This window comes from Diabrotica virgifera, chromosome 2, assembly GCF_917563875.1.
Source record: "Diabrotica virgifera virgifera chromosome 2, PGI_DIABVI_V3a".
In the NCBI taxonomy this organism is placed as follows: domain Eukaryota; kingdom Metazoa; phylum Arthropoda; class Insecta; order Coleoptera; family Chrysomelidae; genus Diabrotica; species Diabrotica virgifera.
Window position 1 is genome coordinate 233971142 of NC_065444.1, and position 17729 is coordinate 233988870.

Genomic DNA, 17729 nt, shown 5'->3' on the forward strand with positions numbered 1-17729 from the left:
CTGTAATTAATGCATAACATTGTTTTATATTTTTTATAAATACAAACAGCTGACACCAAATTCAAATAATACAATACAATTAATTTATCTGTAAATTTACTAGGAAACTTATATTCACTACATACTACATCCTCTTCTTTTCTTATTTGTGTGCCGTGCTTGTTGTCAAGCGTTGGCTATCGTCGTGTCGTATTAACAAGCTGATGAAATGTTTCTCGGTCGGCAGCTATATGAAACAATTCCTCGACCTGTCTATTGTCTAATGCAGCCATACTCACTGCGGCCCTCGGAGCGATTTTTCGCGGCCCTCAGACTGCTAGGCAGTAAAACAAAATTTGCGAGTTATAATATAATTATGTTTCTATTTATGTATTTAATCAGTGTTTATTTTTAATGTATTTATTAATTTATGTAATTAATAAATATGTATATAGTAGTGCAGAGTGGCGCCATGCATTGTACCGCATTTCGCATTAGTCATCTTTACCCCACCACAGTGGCACTGGCCGGCCAGTAACTGCTTGTCTTGTCGTCAGTGCAACTAAGATCTACAGACCGAGCGTACTTTGTAAATTCAACGGCTTCGCGCAATCGTACTTGCGACACTGTGTCAGGTGTTTGGTTGTTCGTTGATTCTGTTTGAAAATATACGTATATAACTGATATTCTGTGGTGTGAATTTTTAAAACTTTTAAGTGCGGTTTTTGACCGTTGTGACAAATTATTTATTTAGTTTTATGTTTATTAAACTCTTGTTGTTGAATTTTAAATTAGATATGGCAGTAGTGAACTAAAATAGTCGGAAACGAAAACTGGAAGATGAAAACCATGAATTTCAAGCCAAGTGGGAGGAAGAATTATTTTTTACAAAAGGTAAGAAAGAATGTTTGATATGTCGTGAAACGGTGAATGGAAACAAACGTTATAATCTGAACAGACACTACACTTCAATCTATTCACAATTTGAACGAAAAATTCCAAGATCCGAGAGGAAAAATTGAATTCTTGGAAAAAGTATTGTTATACGCTTGTGAACGTAGTTCTCTTTTTAACGCAATGAAAAAGAATGAGCTTACTACAAAAGCATCCTACCAAGTTACAGAAATTTTAGCAAAAAAGATGAAGCCGTTTTCTGATGCAGAAATTGTAAAAGAATGTGTTGTCACAGTTTGCAAAACTTTGTTCTCACAATTTGCTAATAATGAACAAATATTAGATGAAGTTTCAAAACTTCAGCTGTCTGATTCAACGTGCATGAGACGGTAGTTATAGTACAACGACCGATACCATCCAGTATATTCTACCACGTGGAATCAACACGAGGCTACGCCGCGTCGCAGCGTTGAACATTCTGGACCTAATTGCGACGTATTGGACAGCAAGATCAGCAATTATAAAATTATAAAACACCATGTAAAAATCAATATTTTAAATGTTAAATTAAAGTCTGATTTTAAATTATTGAGTTGTAACTAAAATCTTTATTTGTCGCAATAAAAGTTTAATTGTGAAGTTCAGTTTTTTAAAAAAGTGTTTTTCCAAAGAACATTCATAATTGGCGCAGAGTCAGTACGGAAGTGGAAGAGTCTTTACAGATCCTCGTCACTTTTAAGTGTTTGTCCACTGTTCCAAGAACCAGCCCCAGGGAAACCGTTGCAGAGTTCACCCAAGGGAATTAGCAGTTAGAAATAGAAGTTAGGAGCCTTCAGGAGCAAAGGAATGCACATCGGCATCGTCTTTATCCTGTAAGCGATTTTTATTATTACTTAGAATTAAGAAGATTAATTTTTGAAAGAGATATTATTAAATCAGACTCCTCTGAGTCCTTAGATTGAATCAGAGCTAGATTAGGAAGATAAAAACAAAGATTTGAATAAATTAATAGAAAGATTAAAATAATTTAGAAATATCTCCTCTAAGTCCTTAGATTGACTTTAGAGCCAGATTTAGAAATTTATTTAAAGAAAAATTTGAATAGCTTAATAAATACTATATATTAATAAACACTAGAGATTAATAGATAAATAATAAGCAGTTTAAGATTGATATATTTGAAATTACTATACGTATTTGACTATTGACTATATATATTGAAATTTTTTAAATATGGCAGTTCCACAATTTGACGTGAAAAATTTATGCATTCTTCCAAATTTCGACGGAAACCCAAATGAATTACATGAATTTATTAAAGTTTCTACACTACTCCTAAACCATTATTATGATAGACTAAATGCAGCTAATATCCAAAATAAATTTTTGCTTCATGGTATTATAAGTAAATTAACAGGTAGAGCCAAAGAAGTTATATCCGTATATGGATGCGAAACTTTTGACGAAATAAAAAATGCATTAATTCAAAATTTTGGAGACCAAAGAGACGAAAATTCGCTTACAAGAGACCTAGTAAATTTAAGACAAGGAGCAACAGAATCTATCATGCATTTTTACGAAAAAATAATGGGACTTTTAAGCTGTATCAACAATTACTTAGAATTACATACTGTAAATGCCGACATTAAAAGAAGCAAACAGGAATTTTTCCGTCAACAAGCTCTTACAACATTTTTAGCAGGCCTACGAGAACCAATGGGCTCTGTTATCAGAGCAATGAGACCAGGAAGTTTAGCTACGGCGATACAATACGTACAGGAAGAAAATAATGTTAGATATCTTCAAAAAAATCAAATAAGTCAACCTTCAACATCAGGAAGAAGCGAAAATTATCAAGAACGCCGACCTCAGAGACAGCAAATGCCTTTACCTGTCCAAAAACCATTTTATCAACAGCAAAATTTTGCACCTCCGCAATGGCAGCAACCAATCAGGCAATTCTACCCACAGAATCAGTTTCAACAACCACATCGACAACAAAACTTCAACCAATTTAGACAAAATTCAAACCCTCCAGCATTCAGGACCCAGAACCAGTCAAATGTATGGGCACCCAAACCCGGACAGCCAAAGCAGCCTAGACCAACACCTATGAGTGGAATATCAGAAACCACAACCGGAGGCCGTCAAAAATTTACACCAAATTACCGAGCACAACCAAAATTCACCGTAGAAGAACTTTAAAATATACAATGCCACGGAGATGAGCAAGAAGAGAATGCCGACTACAATGATTACTATGAACCCGAATACGACAATTTTCTACAAGATACATACGAAAATCAACCAACCGAATACGAAGAAAACGTAAATTTTCGAGAGGACCCACCAGAAGCAGCCGAAACGTAATTGAACTTCATTCATTTCCCGACAAGAAGGAGCTACCTTACACTGAAATTTCCGAGCCTTCTTTACGACTTTTAATCGATACAGGATCCACAAAGTCATTTCTTAATCCAGAAATAGCTTCTTCATATTTTCCAAATTATATAAAACACGAACCCTTCATCGTCACATCAATTTTTCAAAATTATTCCCAAAAATATTGTGCTGAAATTCCTTCATTTTCAGAATTTAATTCTGACAGTAAAATGAAATTTTATCTCTTCAAGTTTCACAAAACTTTCGATGGTCTTATTGGCCTCGATAATCTAAAACTCTTCGAAGCCCAATTAAACTTTCCTAAATCACTTCTAGTTACAAAAGATTCTACAATCCCTATCAAATATTATGAAACAAACAAAACACAATTTTATTCCATCCATTTGGAACCAAATTCAATTAGCCAAGTCAAAATTCCAGTCAAAGAAGAAAAAGGAACCATCATTATTCCAACTCAAAAAGTACAAGGCGTCGTAGTACGAGAAGCCCTTACTAACGCTGAGAACCACCTCGCCTGGACCGAAATTGCCAACTTCACGTCAGAACCCATTCACCTTTCTCTAATGGAACCACTCGAAAGCCAGGAAATAGATATTCAAGATTTCCATGTATATTCCATGGAAACAACCTCCGAACCAGACTACAGACAAGATATCGACGACTTAATTAAAACCGAACATCTTAACGAAGAAGAAGAGCATCAAGTTCGCCAGCTATGCCGAAAATTCTCCGATATATTCCACCAACCAGACACTCCTCTCAGCTTTACTAACGAAGTTAAACACCACATCAGAACCAAGGATGAAGAGCCTGTATATACGAAATCATACCGGTATCCGTATGTGCACAAAGAAGAAGTAAAGAAACAAATTTCTTCAATGTTAGAGCAAGGGATCATTCGACCAAGCCAATCGCCATGGTCCTCGCCTATTTGGATTGTGGCAAAGAAACCAGATTCATCCGGTAAAATAAAGTGGAGGATAGTGGTAGATTATAGAAAGGTCAACGAGAAGACAATTGACGACCGATACAGAATTCCTCACATTAGCGATATTTTGGACAAATTGGGAAGATGTCAATATTTTACGACCCTCGACTTAGCGAGCGGATTTCATCAAATCGAGATGGCTGAAGAAGACATTCCCAAAACAGCATTTAATGTGGAAAATGGACACTATGAATATTTAAGAATGCTATTTGGACTTAAGAACGCTCCGTCCACGTTCCAACGTATGATGGACAACGTATTGAAGGGACTTCAAGGAGAAATATGTCTCGTCTATATGGATGACGTAATAGTATACTCAACATCACTACAGGAACACATAGTAAATCTCACAAAAGTATTCCAACGATTAAGAGAAGCCCGACTAAAAATCCAAGTTGACAAATGCGAATTTTTAAAAAAGCAAGTTATTTTCTGGGACACGTAGTCACACAAGAAGGAATAAAACCGAATCCAGGGAAAATTGAAGCAATAGAAAAATATCCAATACCGAAAACAGCAAAAGAAATTAGAGGATTCCTTGGACTCTTGGGATATTACAGAAAGTTTATTCGAGACTTCGCAAAAATCACAAAACCTCTAACAAGATGCTTGAAAAAGGACGCAAGGATCGAACATACACCCGAATTCGTAGAATGCTTTGAAACTTGCAGGAAATTATTAATGAATGAGCCTTTATTGCAATATCCAGATTTTTCCAAACCGTTTAACCTCACAACAGATGCCAGCAATTTTGCTATCGGAGCAGTACTTTCCCAAGGACCAGTTGGCAGTGATAAACCAATTGCCTTCGCTTCCAGGACACTAAATGAAACTGAGACCAAATACTCAACAATAGAAAAGGAAATGGTAGCAATGGTGTGGGCAACTAAGTATTTCCGACCCTACCTATTTGGAAGGAAATTTAAAATACTTTCAGACCACCGTCCCTTGCAATATCTATTTTCCCTAAAGGAACCCAACTCCAAACTAGTACGTTGGAGATTAAAATTAGAAGAATTTGACTACGAGGTAATTTACAAAAAAGGAAAAGCTAATACCAATGCCGACGCACTGTCTCGAATCGAAATTCACACAAAGGAAACTAAGGACATCGATTCACAAATTAAGGAAGTCTTTGACGACTTAGTAGACATGGAAGACGATGGATGGTCAACGACTAATAATCCAGATGCAGATCGAATAATCGACGAGATTGTAGAAGAAAAAGCAACAGAATTAATCCAAAAAAAACATCCCAGAAGACGCTGTTGAAAACGAAGATCAAAACATGGATGAAGACGGAAATGAAACAATACATACAGCAGTAGAAAACCCAATTCTTGGTATACCTATTTCGGAAAAACCACTTAACTTCTACAATAACCAAATTATAGTCAAAATCGTCAACTACAATCCACGACCTCCAGCAATTATACAAACCTTTCCGAATAAAAGACGTTATCATATCCAGCTATCGAAAGATCAGCTAAAAGCTGATACCATAAAAATTTTTAAGGAACACCTCAACCCGAAAAAGAAGTATGCAATTTTATTTGAAGCAGAAGAAGAAATTTTTGCAGAAATTTGCGAAATTATCAGAAAAACTTTTAAAAACAACGCATATGACTTAGTAAAATGTAATCTTTTATTGGAAGATGTTAACCTAGAAGAACAACAAAAGGAAATTATAAAAAACTATCATGAAGGTAAAACGAACCATAGAGGAATAGCTGAAACAGAAAGCCAAATAAGAAGAAAATATTACTGGCCTAATATGAAGAAAGACATAGAAGATATCATAAACTTCTGCGATATATGTCAAGAAAATAAATATGACAGACTTCCTCCTAAACCAAAATTTATGGTTACACGAACTCCCACTAAACCACTGGAAATAGTTCACATCGATTTATTCCAGGCTGATGGACAGAAGTTTCTAACCATAATAGACGCATTTTCGAAGTATGGACAAGCCTATCCAATAAATGGAGGAAACGCAATCAATGTACTCAACGCCCTACTAATTTTTATAACCCATCATGGACTCCCAACAATGATAGTAGCCGATAATGGTACGGAATTCAAAAATGGAGTAATACAAGAATTTGTAGACTCCCATAAAATCTCAATCCACTATACGACACCAGAGAATCCGCAATCCAACGGGATGATTGAGAGATTTCATTCTACATTAATCGAACATCTTCGAATCCTAAGGAACACCAAGGCAAAGCTCCCGATAAAAGAACAAATGCTATACGCTATAATTGGGTACAATAATTCCATACATTCCGCAACGAAGTTACGACCCATTGACATATTAAACGGCCATATCGACGCAAAAGATCCCTTTGACGTTGACATACAGAAAGTAATACTGAATAATTATATTCTAAATCATAGAGAGATAACAAAGGAATTATACAAGGAAGTAAATCAGCATATACAAGAAAATAAAAATAAAGTCATCGAAAATAGAAACAAATCGAGACAAGACCCTATTACGTATAAACCAAGTACAAAAATTTATACCCGAAAAACAGTCACTAGGAATAAGTTACTTCCACGATATTCTGCAAAACTTATAAAGAAAAATAACGAAGTTACTGTAAAAACATCAAAAGCTACAGTACATAAGAAGAACATAAAACATCAACCTAAATCAAAAACTAATTCGGAACCTTCCCCACAAGATCAGCCAGACGATAGGAAAGAAATTAAAGATAAAGAAACTGAAAAACAAACCAGAAATAATTCCCCTCAACCTGGGACAAGCAAGGATTTAGATTACTAAGAAACAACAAAAAAAAATGATAAAGAAAAAAATAAATTTAACTTTTCAAAATATCCAGAGTTATTAAATTCAAGAGCAAACGTTCCAGATAAATCGCGAATACTTCCCAAAAATTAGGACTACAGAAATTCAAACCATTCAGGATAGACCACATCCCTTTAGAAAAATTCCATAAACTCTCCGAAGGAAGAAGAACATCCAGAAAAAATAACCCAAAATTATGGAACCATAGCCATAGCCATTTTTTGGTTAACTTCTGTATAGATTTTTATTAAAATTATTTGCCTTGTATATGTTACAGATATAAAAAACAAATTCTAGCAACGAAATTCCAAGAGATGCCAATCCAAAAGTTTTGTTCATCCCTTACAAAACTTCTTCGGGGGATGGAGTAGTTATAGTACAACGACCGCTACCATCCAGTATATTCTACCACGTGGAATCAACACGAGGCTACGCCGCGTCGCAGCGTTGAACATTCTGGACCTAATTGCGACGTATTGGACAGCAAGATCAGCAATTATAAAATTATAAAACACCATGTAAAAATCAATATTTTTCAGTCTGATTAAAATCTCTAAATAAAAGTCTAATTTAAATGTTAAAGTAAAGTCTGATTTTAAATTATTGAGTTGTAACTAAAATCTTTATTTGTCGAAATAAAAGTTTAATTGTGAAGTTCAGTTTTTTAAAAAAGTGTTTTTCCAAAGAACATTCATAATTCGGTCACAGAACTTGGCAGCAAATATTGCCCTTAATCTTACCAATGAACTGCAGAAAAGTAAATATTTTAGTCTTGTGTTCGACTCGTCCACTGACATAACGGCAATTTCTCAACTGCTATTGTTCGTAAAGTGTGTATCTACGGATAGTGTTCTTACAAGATTTTTTGGGCATGATTCCTGTGACTGGACAAACTCGAGGTATTGATAATTTGAACACAATAGTAAATTTTTTTAACGAGCATAGCATTGATTTGAAAAAGGTTTTTTCTGTGTGTACTGATGGTTGCCCATCAATGTTGGGGCGAAATATAAGGTTTGTTCAGCTGTTGAAAAAACACTTGGGAAATGATAATTTATTGAGTTTCCATTGTATCATTCATCAAGAAAGCTTAGCTGCTAAATTTGGTGAAAATTTCAGCTGTGTTATGAAAACACTTGTAAAGGTTGTGAATGTCATAAGATCAAATGAACTAAACCACAGAGTGTTTCAAGAATTTTTGAAAGAACTTATGTCGCAATATGGGGACATTATTTACCACACAGAAGTGATATGGATGAGTAAGGGTAAAGTTTTGGAACGTTTCTTCAGCATTCGACATGAGATTACTCTGTTTTTTGGCTACAAAGAATAAAGAGTTTCCTGATATTAATAATTTTAGTTGGTGACTTAAAGTAGCGTTTCTCACTGATACAATGAGCATTATGAACGAAACATTGACCAAATTGCAAGGAGACTACAATAACATTGTAACGAAAATAATGAGTATTGTGTTTTCACTGAAACAGAAGCTGAATATGTATATTGAAGAATTGTCAAATGACGATTATTCCAGCTTTCCTTCCGTTAAAGCACTGTTTGATGAAAATCCAGATGAAAGTCAAGTGATTTCTGACCTACTGAAGCTGTTAGCAGACCTAAAGGTTGAAATATCTGCGAGGTTTAGTGACTTAAGGAAGTTCCAAGAACCATTTCGCTTGGTGGAAAATCCATGGGCAATAACAACAGCAAATGTAGCACATCTTTCTATTTTTGGATACGAAGCTAGGGATTTGAAAATTGAGTTAATTGATCTTCAGAATGATACAGATCTCAAAAATATTTTTGAAGGAAAAAGCTCACTATAAGTTTTGGGAAGCAGTTTAAAATGACAAATTTCCTAACTTAATTGAGTGTGCTCAGAAAATTTTGTGTATTTTTGCATCTACATATGTCTGAATCTACATTCAGTAAGCTGAAGTTCATAAAAAACAAGTACAGATCTAGGCTAACTAGTGAGAACGTTGAAAACATTTTGAGAATTTCAGTTTCTTCCCGATGACTTGCTAACATAGATGCCATTCTAGAGAGTTGTGAAAGATTTCGCCCGTCGACTTCAAAGAATTAACAAATTCAGGACTTGACATTCCTGGAGTCAAGTAGGACATTTTCCTACTTTTTACATGCAAAACAGTCCATATAATTTATAATTATATTGTTTTTACGTAACTTATAATAAACTTATGTTATAGTCATATAGTTTTAAAGTTATTTCCTACTATTCAGATAATGATGGTAGGGGAGCCCAAGCGGGGATTTTTGCAGTTACTCGAGCGCGTCAGATTATCACATGGGGAGAAACCTTGTACCCTGTAAATGTACCTATACCATATATTGGTTCTTAACACCGGGGAATTCATTAAGGGGGGACCGAAAAAAAATTCGAAATCGTCAGATTAAGATAAGGTAAGTTAAGTACAAGCAAAATAGTGAATATTCCAAAAATCTAACGATTTGAGCGGGGCGTAAGAAAATGGGTGAGTCACAAAGTTTCACAAAAACAAAACAATATTTCGCGAAATAAACGTCAGATCGAAAAATTAAAAATACGTGGGGGTTTCAATATTTTTCAAAAATCTATCGAATAATACAAAACACGTCACACCACGGAGAGGGGTGGGGGTAAATTAAAAATGTTAAATACGATATTCCGCGAAATGAACATCAGATCGTAAAACTGCAAAATACACGTATTCAATATTTTTCAAAAATCTATCGAATGGCACCAAACACGTCCCTCCACAGAGGTGAGGTGAGGGGTTACTTAAAATCTTAAATAGGAGCCCCAAGGAAATAGCTTCAGAACAAGTATATTTATTTCTTTGAAATTATATAATAGAAGTATAACTTCTTACGTGCGTACAAAGTACACACATTCTTTTTTCTGTCATGTTTTGATGTTCATCGGCGACGTGCACTTGAGCAGGATTTTCGCCCAATTTCTTTTTTGCCTTTCTTTACTGCCTTCTTGACAACTTTATTCGCTTCTCTATAAGCTCAAAGTGCAGATAACTAACGTGAGGAAATCAGATTAAAAAGCAGTAGTATTATGTATACAAATTTATTGAAACATAATTTTAAATTAAAACTACACTTTTGTTGTTATTCAATATAATAACTGCGCCTCCTCTCCAGGCCCAGCAAACTATACATTTGGCAATAATGCAAAAGTTAGCATTCAATAGAATTGTTCGTTGCGACACTGTATCACTGTACACTTGTGTCCATTGCACTTATCAGTCAGATACCCCCTTGAATGAAATCAAATAAGCAATTCCTTTCAAACAATCAGTTTATATTACAAGCAATACGCAATTTCCTTATATTAACATTTCAAAATATTTTTTCTATATAAGACTACCACTATTTTTGTTTACTAATTGTTAAAAATAAATAAATATATGTGGAAACAGAAACTATAGAAATCAAAAAAGGTGTTAGACAGGGTTGCGTGTTGTCCCCATCGTTATTTAATCTGTAGCGAAGCTATTGTTAAGGCAGGAATATCAGACGAAGAACAGGGTGTATCAATATAAAGGAAAAATCTTGAACAACATAAGATTCGCAGACAACAGCGCTATATTTGCAGACAGTCTACAAGCACTGTAACGATTAGTAAATAGATTACATCGAGTCAGTATAAAATATGGACTACGAATGAACGTTAAGAAAACCAAGTTCATGCTTATATCTAAGCAACATACAGTCGGAAGGCTAGATATCGAGAGAAAACAAGTAGAAACAGTGAACAACTACAAATATCTGAGAACCTGGGTAAATGAAAAACAATGACCAAGGTAGAGAAATAAGGACAAGCATTAAAATTGCAAGACAAGCATTTATAAAAATGAAAAAAATGTTTGTTAATCGAAACTGGAACTGAGGATAATAGCCTAAGACGCCAAGTGTTCTTAACTTTATTGTATGGAATGGAAAGTTGGACACTAAAAGTAGAGAATATAAAGAAGTTGGAAGCATTTGCGATGTGGTATATAATCATTTTGAAAACACCATGTATCCACAAGTTACAAATGCAGAAATGTTAAGAAGACTATAAAACGATAAACAAAAACAGCAAATCCTGTATAAAAGGTATATTTAAAATCCCTAGGGATTTTAAATATACCTTTTATACAGGAATCCCTAGGGATTTTCAATATACCTTTTATACAGGATTTGCTGTTTTTGTATTACATGGTATACAGCCAACTGCAGGAAAACTTTTTCCTTGTGGATTATTACTATAAAAGGATTGCGAGGTCCTAAAGAACATCAAAATAAGGAAGCTAGAATATTTAGGCCACATTACCAGAGGTGCGAAATATGAGATATTAAGGCTCATAATACAAGGTACAATTAAGAGAGAGAGCATAGGTTAAGATGGTTTGGTCATGTTCAACGTCAAGACGTTAATCACCCAATACGAAGAATAGCTGAAGTGCAGATCCCTGGAAGGAGTAGGAGAGGAAGACCAAAGAAAACTTGGGGGGAGACGATAAGGCAGGACATGTTGGTAAAGGGAATTAACATTGATATGACCCAAGATAGAATTGTGTGGAGAAATGCAAGGTACAATTAAGGATAAAAGATCCATAGGAAGACAAAGAATTTCCTGGTTGAGAAACCCAACAGAGTGGTATAATTTACAATACACACAATGGCAAAATTAAAGGAACACATTAAAAATGGGACATGTCTCGTATCTCCTAAACTAGTTGTCCGATTTAGTGATTTTTTTAGTATGTTGTAGCCTTATTATTTAAAAATATCGGTGTAATAATATTGTAGCTAGACAGATAAATGCCGTTTTATACCGGGTGTAACAATCATACTGTGTTTTTTCCTTAAAGTTCGGAACACCCTGTGGAATATTCTAGCACATATAAAATATTGAAATTTAAACTCAATTGTAGCCTTAGGCTTTCTTAACATTTTCTTTTTTGATTCATTTGCTTATGTTGGATAATAAAAAAGTTAAGTACTTTAACAACTAGCCATGTTCTTCATCAATTCAGGGTGTTTCTACATAAATGCTACAAACTTTAAGGGGTAATTCTGTATGAAAAAATAATGACAGTTTACTTTATAAACATATGTCCGCAAATGCTTCGTATCCGAGATACGGGATGTTATTGCGAATTTTTTGACATACAATTAAGAATTATTTACCATTGGCGTGCATACGGGTATAAACATTTTAGATATATCCCGTATGCACGCCAATGGTGAATATAAAATTCTTAATTGTATGTCAAAAAATTCGCAATAACTACCTCTTAAAACTTACCAAATTTCATTTGCTTATCTCAACCGGTTTTAGAGCAATAAATTGTCAGTTTGCAAGAGAAAATTCAACATCCCGTATCTCAGAAACGAAGCATTTGCGGACATATTTTTATAAAGTAAACTGTCATAATTTTTTCATGCAGAATTGCCCCCTAAAGTTTGTCGCATTTATTTAGAAACACCCTGTATTGATAAAGGACATGGCTAGTTGTTAAAGTACCTAACTTTTTTATTATTCAACATAAACAAACTAATCAAAAAGGAAAATCTTAAGAAAGCCTAAGGCTACAATTGAGTTTTAATTTCAATATTTTATATAGGCTAGAATATTCCACAACGTGTTCCGAACTTTAAGGAAAAAAACACAGTCATTATTACACCCGGTAAAAAATGACATTTACCTGTCTAGCAACAATATTATTACACCAATATCTTAAATAATAAGGCTACAACATAATAAAAAAAAATACTCAAATCGGACAACCGGTTTAGGAGATTCGAAACATCAAACATGTCCCATTTTTAAGGTGTTCCTTTAATTTTGCCGGTGTGTGTAATATCAAGTACATAATCCATGGACGTATAAACACAGATGGACTCAGCAATACCATACCTTGAATACACACTGTTTTGAAGCTTCGGTACTCCTGGGCCAGAGGGTAAAGGGGAGTAAAACGGGTATCGATAGAATGTGACGCTTCCTCAATGAGCATAAGCGTGCTTGAATTATTACTCGTGGGGATAATAATTCAGGCGTTAATAATAATTGGAAGTAGTAATAATTTATAAAAACACGTTCAAAGAATTTAATTAAAAAAAACAGAGTATAAATATTAACAATCACGTTTTTATAGAAAAAATAAAAACAATTTTATTTGTTATTAAAATTAATATAATGTCAATATAGTTAAGCTCAAGTTAATTTTTTAATACGTATCAAATAATACTATGATAAAACAAATCAATTAAAAAACATACATTGGTCAAATTAAAGTACCTACCTACATTTATTGTAGTCCAGTCGGGTTAGACGAATAACAAGCCTAACCTTGCATTAGGAACTGCCTCAAATTTTATTTTTCTAATCTTTAGGGGGGTCAACAGTAGTGTAAATTTTAAATCTCGACTAAATTCCGCCGTTGCGTTAGCCGCCATCTTGATTTTAAACGAGAACCGTTTTAGCTCAATATCTCCGTCATTTTCAAATTTTCGATAAAAAGTATGAGAACCAAAATTGTTAAAAATGTGATTTTCTATCATTTCTATTATCTCGAATTATCTCGTTTATTATTAGTTTTACGACAAAAATGTACCTATACAAAAATGGAGAGAATTAAATTCTAAACAATTTTGATTTCTTTCATTTTTTTTGCTAAAATTAATATTTAAGGTAGTACGTATGCGGTAATCTCGCGAGCGTAAGACCTGATTGATTTAAAAGCAATTGTTTTTGTTCAATATCTACGCCATTTTCAACTAAAATTTTCCAAATATGATTTCCTACAATTTCTCTTTAACATTTTTTTATGCGGTTGATATTTTCCGAGTTAAGTGGGAAAATAGTAAAAAGTGGTGGGGGGAGCATAATTACTGAATTGAATCTTGCTTCCGAGATGCACCAAATTTTATAATTCTCTCCTTTAGGGGAGATTAATATTAGTGTAAATTTAAAATCTCGACTGAATTCCGCGGTTGCATTAGCCGCCATATTGATTTTAAAGGAGAACCGTTGTTGCTGAATATCTCCGCCATTTTCAACTTTGCGACAAAAAGGTAGGAACTAAAATTGTTGGAAAATGCAATTTCCTACAATTTCTTTTTCACAATTTTTTTATGCGATCAATATTTTCCGAGTTAAAGGGAAAAATAGTGGAAGCGGAGGGGAAGTATAATTATTGAATTGTCTCATTTATTATGAACTTTACGACATCACTGTATATAAACAAAAATAAAGAGAATTATATTTTATAAAGTTTTTGAAATTCCCAATGAAACACCAACCAAAGTAAGTACATAAGAGACATACATAATAACAATAACTTATATGCATTAATGTCACTTAATTTTATTAACTAGCCGGTTTTATGGGTTGAAGTTGCCTGTCGATATTTTAAGTTTCATGTCAGCTAATATACAGTAGAACCCCGCAAATCCGAACTAATTGGGGGGACAGCCTGTTCGGATTCCGAAAAGTTCGGATTATCCGAAAGTTAGCCTTAACTAGTAGTTCAAAGCGTTCATTGTGATTTTGAGTAGCCAAACGTTCTCGCAAGAGTGTGGACAATATTTTTGGACTCAAGTTGACTACGAGAGAACCAAAGTAAGTTTGTGTTTAAAACACTTTATAAACCTATATATTAAAGTATAATATTTATTTTTAAGAAATTTTAAATGTCAAAGTCCTAGTAATCCTACATTGTCCAATATTCTGGCTTTACTCTGTATAATAAACATGTTTTTAAGTTTTTGTCTTGAATCTTTAAATTTTTTCACTTTCCGTTGGTTCGGATTTGCCGAAAGTTCGGATTCGCGGGGTTCGGATTTACGGGGTTCTACTGTATTTTTATATTTCAACATTTTTTTTTTTTAAATTTTGGGCTCTGTTGGGGGAATTTCCTCATTTCCCCCCACGTAGACCCGCCACTGGTTCTCTCGAAAAGTTGTAGTAAATCGTAATTGCAACAATTTCAGCCCTTACACTTTTTGTCGAAATGTTGAAAATGGCGGAGATATTGAACAAAAACAATTGCTATAAAATCAATCAGGTCTTACGCTCGCACCTTTACCGGATACGTACTACCTTAAATATTGATTTTATCAAAAAAATAAAAGAGATTAAAATCGTACAAAATATAATTCTCCTCATTTTTGTATAGGTACTTATTTGTTGTAAAACGATAATAAACGAGATAATCCAATAATTCATTAATTATGCTCAAACTGTCACTATTTTCCCCCCATAACTCGGAAAATATCGACCGCACGAAAAAAATTATAATAAACGAAATTATAGAAAATCGCATTTTCGACAATTTCAGTTTCTACACTTTTTGTCGAAAAGTTGAAAATGGCGGAGATATTGAGCAAAAGCGGTTCTCGTTTAAAATCAAGATGGCGGCGAACGCAACGGCGGAATTTAGTCGAGATTTTAAATTTACACTACTATTGACACCCACTAACAATTAGAGAAATAAAATTTGGGGCAGCTCGTAATGCAAGGTCAAATGCTATCCGGACTGGGCTATTTGATAATGTATTAAAACATACTTTTCAAATTTTTCACCAAATAAGTATCATATAGACCTTTCAGACTCTCTTTACAGACAACAAATCCTAGAAATCCAGTTTTTCTTCTGGTTTCTAATTATAAATAAAATTATAAATGGAAAAATAAATAATTTTTTATTCATTTCACTAATTGATTTGAATGCATGAGAAATATCAAATTAAAAAGCTACTAAACAGATCTTTTTAAATCAGATGATGTCTACTTACAATTTAAAAATATATAATTTAATGAACTAATATCTTGTTCAATACATTAATATGAAGGACCCAATGGTACGCCTATGAAAGACATATTTCAAAATGTAAACAGACTTCCTCATCCTTCTATAATGTAAAATAAACAGTACTTACAAATGAAATGAAAGATCCGGATATAAATGTTTAGTTTTTTTTTGCAAATGCAACACTGTAGCACCATTATTATGTATGTTTATTTCACTTTTCACAAAATATCACTCAGAATATAGCCAAAATAGCGAAAAACAACTTTTCCTCAATTACCTTAAAAAGTAAACAAACATGGAATATTTGACATGGACGTTTGTAGACAGAAATGCAAACACCGTTGCCATTTATTTATAGTTTCAATGCTTCTACATATACAATAATTGGTTGATATCTATTATTCAATGATATGAACACTTGATATTTTAATTACCATTCAATATGTAAATTAATATAACTGAACAATTATTATTTTAGTTTGATAGCATCTGTAGACACGACATAAAAGAGTAACATTTTCAGCAATACGCGAATAAGAAATTTTAATAAAAATACGTGACAACATGTGAAGGTACTTAGATTGTGACCTATTCAAATAATTTTGGCTTCACAATTTTATGTAAATAGCTGAGTCCATCTGTGTTTATAGGTCCATGACATAATCTAATTGGATAGTAAAGGGCTAAAATTAGTGTTGTATTATTGCTTTTATGTTTATTTGATTTACAGTTAATAACTGAAACCGAAAACAAAAAAAACATTCAGCACGTAATAATAAACAGTAAAACAAATCGATACAAAGATTTTCTTAAAAGAAATATCAAAAATTTTATATCAGGAGATACAAACGTACAACCTTTCTTGATATCAACCAAGTGAATATACTATCAACTAATATAGACTCATATCATTGATACTATAATCGTTTGTTGTCTTTAAATTTCCAATAGATGGCGCTTTAGTGTAGAAAATGCTTAATTTTTCGTTAGCATCATTTCGCAGCAGATAGTTATCAAAGTTTCAGTTATATTCACCACACTGTTTCAAATGTATCATTTCTTTAAAACGGTATTTTACTTAAAAAAAAATTAAGTTTAAAAGGCTTAAAATTAAAAACACTTTACATCCACAAAGGGTGAACTCTGATCAGGGAGTCCAGTGGAAATGAACACTCACAAAATTATTGGTAAAACCCTTGTTAGTCTTTTCACGTTTACTCGAATAATTGAAGAATAAAGGCAATCGTAATGTCGACTCTTGAGACAATTTTGACGTTTTTTCATCGGAATTTCTATTCAAAAATCAAATCCCTTCTTGGACCGTATGGTGTAGGGGTATATTATTCCTATGTACCTACCATTTACTAAATTTTTCCAGTATTTCCTGTTTTTCGCATTTTACCATATATATTTTCGCCATATACCTTCTAGGACACGTGGATCTTTTAGTCTGAGATATTAGACATTATTATAAAACAGCAGCCTAACAAGCATTAAAAAAAGTGTCCCATGGGAGCAACATGGCGCGTTAAGGCAATACTGGTGTTGGTCCCACGGGACCAACGTGGCAGGGAACGTGTTAACTATACAAGAATGTCAGTTAGATAGTTTAATAACCTTTTGGACAAATTAAGAAATTCAATCGAGGGCTCTGATAATTCTATGCCAATTAATTTTGCGGTTGAGTATACGTCTGGCTGACCCAAGTGCGCAGAGACTGAAGGCAGCCATACGCATTTCCCTTCAGAATCTCAACTCGATTTGGGCCGCTGCCAGGGATTCTTGGCCATCTAGTGCGCTGACTCCTGTAAAGCCTGGTACACATAAGCTT